This window comes from Pollicipes pollicipes, unplaced genomic scaffold, assembly GCF_011947565.3.
Source record: "Pollicipes pollicipes isolate AB1234 unplaced genomic scaffold, Ppol_2.1 Scaffold_6330;HRSCAF=7507_pilon_pilon_pilon, whole genome shotgun sequence".
Lineage (NCBI taxonomy): Eukaryota > Metazoa > Arthropoda > Thecostraca > Pollicipedomorpha > Pollicipedidae > Pollicipes > Pollicipes pollicipes.
Window position 1 is genome coordinate 144,683 of NW_023596854.1, and position 8,622 is coordinate 153,304.

General features: G+C 66.8%; 1 pseudogene; it reads right to left on the bottom strand.

The window, feature by feature from the left end:
- The window catches only part of LOC119106884 (unconventional myosin-XVIIIa-like), a 44,601-nt pseudogene extending 36,134 nt beyond the window's left edge, over positions 1-8,467 (bottom strand).
- Positions 8,468-8,622: the final 155 nt, after the last annotated feature.

Genomic DNA, 8,622 nt, shown 5'->3' on the forward strand with positions numbered 1-8,622 from the left:
CGCGTGGGCGTCCGCGAGCGGGGCTTCGACTCGCCGTCGCGACCGCGGCCGCCGCCCCGCCTCAATCGGCACCACCGCAGGGTCAGGCCGGGTCAGCCCGGGTTACGGCAACAAAGGCCGCGCGCGGCGGGGTCAGTCTCGGCCGGCGAGCGGGCCCGAGAGCAGCCCTGATAGCCAGCTCTCCTCGCCGGCCGCCAGGCTGCGGACCAGCCGGCGCCGACTCACCGGAGCGGCAGCACCGGCCCGTGGGACGCGAGGACAAAGCCGCGAAACGCCGGGCCGGCAGTCAGCCGTGCCCCGGCGTCATTAGACACTCCGGAGCGGGGCGGAGGAGCCGCGGGACGGCCGACGGCACGCAGCGCTCCAATCACTCCACCCGGCGCCGCCGACAAAAACTGGCAATCCTCGCACAAAGCGCCGACTCGAAGCGTGAACGCATAAAGCCGGCATCGCGTCGGCGGGTGTCGGGTAACGGGCCGAAGCACGCGGCTCGGCGGCCGGCACGCCTCTCGCGACCGGCGGCCGGCGCGTGCTGGACGCGCCGGCCGGGTGGTCCACACCGCCGCCGCCGCCGCCGCCGCCGACGGAGATGACACACTTGACAGGGGAGCGCGCGTCACGGGCCACCGGCGCCGCAGATCTGGGACGGCGTCCGGCGCCGCCGTCCCATCCCCGAGGGTCGTCACCCGCCGGGCGGCACCGGACGGAGCGGTGGCGACAGAAGACCGTACGGCGTCACATCCCCGCGGTAGCAAACGTGTAAGCGGTCCACACGGGAATTTGCTCACATGTCTAGCCGGCTGGAATCGCTCACCGATAGTCTATTTACAAATGTCGTAGACGTCCGAGCGTGCTCGCGTTTCGACTCCAAACAAGGTGGGCGATGAATTCCAGCCAACCCACCACGTCTGTGGGCAAGCCGTTCGATACCGCCCATTGCTTATCACCAACACCATCGCGTGAATCGCAGCGAAGCTCTGCCGCTTCCTGAGCAGAAGACAAGCGCTCGTTTTGATCGGGGCAAAGGCGGCGCAGCGCGGACACAATGCACCCGCCGCTGGCCCTCAGTTTAGTTCATGACTTTCCAGACCACTCACGACGCTTGCAAGACAAAAGGATGGCTGCTTTCTAGCTATTACGGAACAAAGGCCACTACAGTTTACCCAACGCCAGCATGGAAACCCATTGTGATAATGACGGACTCTTCAAACAGGTCTGGTTTAAACGCTTGTGCACAAGACGCTAAAATGTACTGATGCTGTACACAAAGGAAGGCATGCTGACCCGAGATACTACCTTCACAACCTTCGCCCGATCGAGACACCACCGATCAAAACACCACCTTCTAGCAAAGAACATGCCGCACGTAAAATTTGATGTGTCCAAGATAACGCGCCAGTATAGCACGAACCGCGTCCAAATGAATGCGAACTATTCACTGAAACAATGGGGGAGCCACTAACCGCTGATATTTATATTTGCTGCAGCCAGCTCACTCCTGCGCTGCACGTAATTTTGCGAAATCAAGGCTACACTTCCAGATTTCAACGGCCTGCAACAGCATCCCACATGAGGTAGCTTGAAAAACGCACTATTGACAATCACTCCAGCTTAAGCATCGAGTCCCTGTAATCCCGGATCGAGGCCAGCCGACGGTCCGTTCCCACCGGCGCCGACTAACCCTTCCCACCGGCCGGCGCCAGGGTTCGGTTCCGGCGCCGTTCGGCTGGCTCCGACCCCCGCGCGCTGCGATCGGCCGGCCGGCGCAGAAGGGAGCGAGCAAATACCGGCCCGCGCCGGACAATGGCGAACCGTCCAGCCGTGGCGCCGTCAACAGTCCTGCCCGCGTCGCATGGCCGCCGTCGGCGACACGAGAACGGGCGACGGCAGCCGAGTACACGAGAGCCCGCGGCACAGAAGGCGCGAGTCGGACTGGAATGACGTCGTCTACGTCGGACCGGGCCTGGTCGCAGGCGACCTTCTGAACCCCGCACCAAGACGGTCCCCACCGCCTGTCAGCGGTGGCCCATTACGGCTGCGCGCTCCCATGTCCTTTAACCCGGATTTGGTCGCGGTTGTCCCTCGGCTCGGGCCGGACACCGGCGCGTCCCGCCGTCTCGCGCTCAGTCGCCAGCGACATCCCGGCGCCGGTCGCTCAGCATGCACTGCGTGGCGGTACGGCCCGCCGAGGCAGTCGCCAGCGACGTCCCGGTGCCGGTCGCTCAACATGCACCGCGTGGCGGCACGGCCCGCGGAGGCAGCCGCCAGCGACGAGAAAACGCCCCCAGGAGCGGAATGTCCCACGGGGCGAGATCCGACGAGTCACGCTGGACGGCGTGAAGCAACAGGATAGTTGCGACGCCAGCCAATTGCCAACGACGCCGCGGCGCTGCACAACCGCAAACAGATGAGAAACCGCGAGAAAGGGCCGAGAAATCGCCTTCACGACGCCATTAGCCGGATCGCGCCCGTCATGTCGTCAGTCCCGGCGCGGCCACGAGCCGCCCAGCCCGTGCGCACGACGGTGCGCCGAGACATGGGAGAGTCGAGACCGGATCGCGCGCCGCCGTCACGCCCGGCGCGGCGAGCGTGACGACGGCCGGCCGGCCGGGATGAAGATCTCGCCGGCGCCATGAGCGCCTGTCACTGCCGAGCCATCTGGCCACTGACGCGGCGTGAACAGAGCCGCTGACGAGCGTCACGCGCGGAAAAAGGAGAGTTACGAGCGCTGAACCGACACCAGGCGGCACGTTCCTCATCTCGCCATACACCAAATCAGCAGATGGAATGCGGCGCCGTGTCGACGCCGCCTTCTGAGACTGAGACCCCACGCCACGACACCAACGATCTCCATCAGCCACATCCATCCATCGACAGCGCCGCGGCCGACGCTGCGGCGTCTCCGTTTACCTGCAGCTCGGTGCGGAACACATCCTCGGTCTGCACCTGGCGGTCGACGCGCTCCACGCGTGGCGGCGGCGGCGGCGGCGGCGGCCGGTACGAGGCGAGCATGTGGCGGGCGCGCGCGCACCGCGCCGCGCCCGCCGCCTCCTCCTCCTCGTCGGTGGGCTCGGAGCGCTCGTCGGCGGCGCCGCGGCGCGTCGACAGCCAGCCGCCGTCCTCGCCGCTCAGCGACAGCGACAGCGCCAGGGCGCGGCGCGGCGGCCGCGGCGAGCCGGCCAGCACGCCGCTGTCCCCGCTGTCGCTGCCGCCCTCGGTCGCCGCCTCGTCGTACTCGCTGAGCAGGTGAAGCCGGTCGACGCTGAACGCCCGCCGGCGCTGGCTGCGCAGGATGGCGCTCACCATCTGCGGGCTCTTGAGTAAGCAGTCGGTGGTGGCCATGGCGAACTGGCGGCGCGTCTCGCCGCAGCGAGAGCGCAGCACCCGACGGCGACTGCTGCCGGCGCGACTGTCCGGCCGCGACTGAGTCGCCGCCGCCGCCCGCCGCCGCCGCACGAGGCGCCGCCCGCCGCGCTCGCCCGCTCCCCCGCGCCGTAACGGGCGCGCGCTGCGCCGTCCGACCCCGGCTCCGGCCTGAGAGGCACGGCCGAGCGCGGACGGGTCACCGGTCTGGGGGCGGCCCCGGACCGGGTCCGCAGCGGCTCCGGCTCCGGCCGATATCGGCCTGATCAGTCGGGTGACGCGCACCCGTGTCCGGCGGCCGCTCCGCCCGGGTATCGCACTGTGCACTGATAACGGAACGATCTCACTCCGGTGCCACCGTGCTCCGGTGGTCTGCTGAGAACCAGCTCGGAAAAACTGCCCAGGCGATACAGGCGTATCGCAGCTAAGTAATGCGTTTGAGTGCCGCACGCGATAGTCATAAGCGTGGCGCCTGCTGGAGCTACCGGACAATTCTTCCCGAGTTCATAACCGGTGAGATAACCCAAACGGTAGATCACATAAACAACCGTCCAAAGAGCAATCAGAAAGATTCATCGCCAATTCGGATCACACAGAACAAGGTCCTTCAAGGGGTCACCCGCCATGAAATCGGCCCCCAAACGCCGCCGTCACTCAGGAGACGTATTCGGGCCAAACGAGAGGTCGAGGCTGACCGACGTGCAGCCATTATTTCCACTACAAGCCAGGTGCAGTGATGGGGAGAATCGGACAAGCCAGGCGGAACACCGGCGGCGCGGAGGCACCGTTGTCCGCCTGAATTATCCGCCAGCCGGCACGTCCACTCACACGGAGACGCACGGGTCGGCGGGCGCCGCCGCCACGCTGCCCATTCTCCGTCTCCGGTCTCCGCCCCACACACCGGTCTCCAGAGGGCCTCCGCACCAATCCCGCCAGCTCTAGCGGTCTCTACAGCACTCCAACCATCTCCGGTGATCTCCACACCACTGCCGCCATCTCCAGCGGGTCTCCATACTATCTTCATCATCATACTATCCACACTATCTCCTCCCCATACCATACAGCCATCTTCAGCAGGGCTCTGCACTACACCAGTCATCTTCAGCGGTCTCTGCACTATTCCAGCGGTCTCCTCACCACTCCCGCCACCTCCCAGGTGACTCGGCGCATGCCATCCGGTCACGTTCGACCGTCTCATCCCTGCCTCGGGGAACTCTGAGGGCCTTTGTACCTTCATACACCACCAATCAGCGCCGCCGCCACAAGCTGTCCGCGCCACAACTAACACCGTTGGACATCCGTTTCCACGTTAAGTGTGCACAGAAACGACATGGGCTTTGCGGACGACCGGCGGCAGACGGCAGACGGCAGACGGCAGACGGCAGACGGCAGACGGTGACCTCGACCCGCGGTGGCGGCAAGGCGTCGCTCTCCGCACGGCCGCCGAAGTCCCGTGCGGCGGGGCCAGCCGGCTTTATCGACCGGAAACAGCCCTATCCGATCGCGTGGCGTTCGAACTTGGACGGCTTTATGACGCGCAAAGGGTGGAGGCCGTGGGAACACTGGCCTCGTCGGGCTCACTTCCCAGGCACGACCCTCCCTGTTCAGACGGAGGCCACCGATACGACCTGACCCCGTCGCATCGGACAGTCTGATAAACAGTTCACGGGTGTCACTAGACCAGCGCGCAACATCACCGTGTCACGCTCACCAGCGTCCACAGTCTGTCCTCCGCTCGCGGTGCATACAGACCTCACCCGACGGCGCGTCACGCGGCGGCGCGCTCGCCGCTTGTAAAAGAGCGTGAGATGACGGCATCGGTCGCGCTCCACCGGCTCCGTCGCGGGCCGTCGGCTCGGCAGCGCGCGCGGCCGGCTCCGACCACCGTCCAACGATGCACGCACACCACCGGGAGGTCCACTCTGGGCGCCTATCGTCAGACAGCCGGCCGGTGCAGGCAGGCCAGAGCGACGCGCTGCCGGGCCGTCTCAGACAAACACTGCAGACAGCGTCGTTCCGCGAGGAACGGCCATTCGATCGCGGTCCGAGTGTGCTCTGGTGCCGATGACTTCTAGGGACTGTCGCGGCAGTGGCCGCAGATGACATCGATCCTCGCCGAGTCATCAGGATTCGGCGGGAAACATCAGCGCGCGGAACCGAAACATCCGTGCGCGACACAACGCGACACATCGGTGCCGCCCGTGAACGAGCCGAAGCTGCGGCGGAGCGCATCCGTCGTCCCCATCCGGCAGCGCTGCTACGCCACCGGGGCGAAATAGCTGCCCTCTCGTCCGACCTGCGCCCTGTCCAGACACCGCCAGCGTCACCTCCGACCGCCGGCGCCACCCCGGCGTCGGCCGGGCGGACCGGCGCCGCACACACGGCGACCGCAGGCCGGGGGGAAGCCGAGCCGACCGGCGGCGCGTCGGCGGCGGCTCTGACGCACCGGACGGCGCGGCGTGGCCCCAACGCCGGCCGTGCGCTGGTGCCACCACTCGAGGCTCCGGGATGAATAGGTCGTAAACGGCGGCGGCCGTGACGCGGCCAGACGCGCGCCACTTCCGCCGCTGCTCGTCCACGCGTGAAACGGCAGCCTCGCGAAGGCTTCACACGCGCTTCTCCCGCCCGCATGATTTATGGCGCGCCATTATGACGGCCTGCATCTTCCGTCGAACGCACTCCTCCACGCCCGGCGTCAGGCCGCTAGCCTACCGTGGCCGGCTCTACGCCATCTACACAGAGTCCGCCACTGGCCGCTGCTCGGTAACAAGGGTCGCCGGGAGCCCGAGTCCGTCGCGGCGGCACGATCGCATCGCCCTGCACCGGAAGACCAGCCGCCGACCCGCAGCAGGACGTCGTGCCGCAGAGGGAGCCCGCGCCGACCGTGACCGAGTGCGGCGGCGGCCGCCGACGCGAGGCCCCGACACAGGCCAAACGGCGCGTCTTCTCGCGGGGGGAGGAAATGGATGACCTGCGATGGCTACATCTCCGCGCCGCAGCGGCCGCTCACTGAGCACGATGGTCTCAGGCGAGGGCGGCGCCGGCCGGCCCACCGGGCGCAACCGACCGGCTCCGGGAGCATCCATCAGTATCAGATCACACGGCGCGCGGGCATCCATCCACTGCGGCGCCAGCAGCGGCGACTGATCGGCAGCGAGCACCGCCCGCGGCCCCCGATCGGCGCCCGGTACACGGCCATTACGTCCCAGTAATAACACGCAGGCCGCCGGCAGACGGATGGCCCCGCGAGCCACGGAGTTCTCGTACCTGCGGGCAATAGTCTCATAGCCAGCTGATGGACCCATTTTGAAGGCTTGAGACAATAACACGGCCATTAGATACGGGCTGACGTTGGACTGCGGCTGCAGCATAAGTGTGTGATGATTAACCTTTGCCCTGGAAACCAAGCAATGTTTTAAAAAGCCCAGTTGAACTGACGTACTCAGCTGCTGTGATGGCCAAGCCACGCTATTCACTACTGAGATTCAGTCTGCAATCTTCGAGCCGATTGAGCACAAGATTCCACTGCCAGTGCTCTTAGTTAGTTATTGAGTTTCAAAGGCGCGCCAACTGGTGCCCGTGCTCTAACCAGTGCAGGACGCAATAAGCGCCGGTCCCCGCTCTTTGCAGCACCCTGCACTGCCTGCACCGCCCTCGCAGAAGCCTGTGGTCTGCAGCTGTCAGCAGCTCGAGCCGTTCTCATCCGCACGGCCGCACCAGACCCGCCGCCGTCTGCCCGGCCTTATCCCGGCCATGACAGCCACTCTCGGCGGCGGCGGCGGCGGCGGCGGCGGCGGCGGCGGCGGCGGCGGGCGACAGCTTTATCACGCCGTAATGGGCCGCCGATGCCGCACTAACGGGGCGCGCCGCCCGGTCCTGCGACAGCGGCAGCCCGGGCCGCCCGCTCGGCCGCCATCTGTCCGTCGGCGCCAGCTGACTCTGTGACGTCACGTCAGACCGGCCGCACAAGACGGGACATGGACACCGACCGCGACGCGCGTGCCGGCCGCAGAGACGGTCGGCTCGTGTGGAGAAACGGCCGCAGATCACGCCGGCCGTGACGCGCGCGCGTGACAGCCGGCGTCACTTTCCCGACGAGTGTGTGACTGAGCACAGTGAAGCCACGCTGGTGAGATGCCAACTGCATCACGCTTGTCCAAACGCCGCCTGTCACGATACAGGGAACAGCGTCCTCCTCCACCAACTCCCGGCGGCGACCGTGATGCCCGCGCACGACGGCTTTACGATGACAGCGATGGCAATGAGCTGACACTGAGTCACCGTATCAAGCCCCCCTTCGGCCAGAACCGACACGGCTTAAGCCCCAGCAGCGGCGCAGCCTCTTGTTCGGATCACTATCGCCTCTCACGGCGCCCAGCGCGGCACCCGTCAACGCGAGGGGGCGCGATGTAGCCGACCAATACCAGGGCCTAGCGAGGGAGCCGCCTGGACGCTCCATCGGTGTCACACGGGGGAAGGCCGGGGGTCTAACGGGGTGCTGTGACGGGACTGGTCACGACGTTATGGAACGCATTGGCCAGCGCCGCGGGACCCGCTCTTCGCGCCGACAGCGAGAGCCAGCACCTGGACTGCTGCAGCGTTACAGTGGCTCGCTCGCGTGGGGGCCAGCCAACGAAATGTTCCTGCTGACTGGGCAGTGAACACCACGATCGGCCACGCGCAATGGCCTAACCAAAACCCAATGCGCAGGGGGGGGGGGAGGGGGCACTCCTTAGCAGTCACTGACCTGACTCAGGCTGGCCTGGCCTGCCACCATGACTGACCTGAGGCTGACCTGACCTGCCACCATGACTGACCTGAGGCTGACCTGACCTGCCAGTTACTGACCTGACCTGAGGCTGACCTGACGTACCACCGCGACTGACCTGACTGAGGCCGAGCCGGTAGGCGGTGGTGTCCACGTCCAGCTGCAGCATCAGCTGGTCGGCGGCGGCGCGCTCGTCGCCGGCCTCGTCCTGCTCGCCGGCCGCGTCCGGCGCCAGCAGCGCGAACCGCCGTCCGAACTCGGCGAACGGCATGTGCTCCGGGTAGCCCTGCTTGTGCAGCCGCAGCGCGTCCAGCAGCTGGGCGCCGCGCAGCTGCAAACGCAACAGAGGTCAAGGGACAGTCCCGTCGAGAGGGGGGGGGGGGGGAGCGGTCACAGGACGGCAGGGGTGAGCGGTGAGAGTTGGGGGGAGGGGGGGGGGGGGCGGCGATCAGAGCAGCTGGTGACAGCACAGGCCGCGTTGGGTGTCCCTG